The sequence below is a fragment of the Neomonachus schauinslandi genome, chromosome 13, assembly GCF_002201575.2.
Source record: "Neomonachus schauinslandi chromosome 13, ASM220157v2, whole genome shotgun sequence".
Lineage (NCBI taxonomy): Eukaryota > Metazoa > Chordata > Mammalia > Carnivora > Phocidae > Neomonachus > Neomonachus schauinslandi.
Genome location: NC_058415.1, coordinates 56,092,933 through 56,094,185, shown reverse-complemented (window position 1 = coordinate 56,094,185; position 1,253 = coordinate 56,092,933). Strand labels below are relative to the sequence as shown.

General features: G+C 49.7%; 1 pseudogene; it reads left to right on the top strand.

Annotated features, from left to right (window-relative positions):
- Positions 1-677: 677 nt before the first annotated feature.
- Positions 678-885, top strand: LOC110581806 (annotated as a pseudogene).
- The last annotated feature ends 368 nt before the right edge of the window (positions 886-1,253 follow it).

Below are 1,253 nucleotides of genomic sequence, written 5' to 3'. Positions count from 1 at the left end.
GATGTGCCCGTGGCTCACTAGATGGCAGGGAAGTGGCTGTGGTGCTGCGATAGCAGAAGCTACCAGAAATCTACCTTGTACGGTACTGGGGAAAGTCATTTGTGGGGAGGTGTCTCAGAAGAGGCACTCTACTACAAACCACCTGAAGGGGTGCCAAGAGAAGTTTCTGGCTGTTAGCTACCATAAACTGAAAAGGCCACGTGCTGAAGAAGCCCTGTACTTTGCTGGAGCCAAACACTGGAGAAGCCGCGCACAGCACAAAAGCCTGACTAACTGAAACACTACAACAGGAAACAAAACCTTTTCCTCCTACAATATCTCTCTGGTGCCCTCTACTGACACATCTTAATATCTGCCAGCTGATAAAGGATCTATTTAAAAGGGTGCAAATCATTTCACAGAGCAGGCAAAAAGAATAAATTTGGAACTGAATGGCATACTAGGGAATCTTCTCATTATTTTCAAAGCTTATAAAAAAGGTAAGTAAGCAAACATCCATCCTGCCTTTTCTATACAAACGGTACTTCATACAACATACCAAAACTTACGACATACTTGCATTAAAAAAGAAGTGCCGGGACTCCCCGGCGCCGGAATTTCCGGCTGGCGCCACTACTTTGGCTTCCCGACCTTGGGCTACTACTGCTGGTCACTGTCTGCAGCCTCTCTGTGCGGTCATGTCTGTGCCTATACCGCAGCTGCTGAGGGGCCTCACAGGCTTCACCCCGTGGCTCCCGGTGCAGCATGCCCAGATCCATTCCAAGCCACTGCGGGAGGGGCTCGGGACCATGGATGACTCCATTGGGCTCACCTCCTGCTTCCTGTTTCCTCCTGCCATCAGGCTGGGTCCTGTCACATCTGGAGTGCTACAAGAAACGGGAGTGAAGGGGGCTGTCCTGTCCCTCACCCTGTGACCTGACCACCCCTGGCCTCTCCTGATCATGTCTGCTGCACTCCTGAACGGCCTTCCCAGGATCGTGTCCTTCAATTACCTCTTCTGCAATCATGACCTCTCGATTTCTCCTTGGTGACATCCTCAGACCACATATATTGGTGTATAAGGCCCTACTCGGTAAGGCCCTACTTATAAAAATAAAGTCTATTTAAATCTTTTTTTTTTTTTTAAAGATTTTATTTATTTATTTGACAGAGAGAGATACAGCGAGAGAGGGAACACAAGCAGGGGGAGTGGGAGAGGGAGAAGCAGGCTTCCCGCCAAGCAGGGAGCCCGATGCGGGGCTCGATCCCAGGAC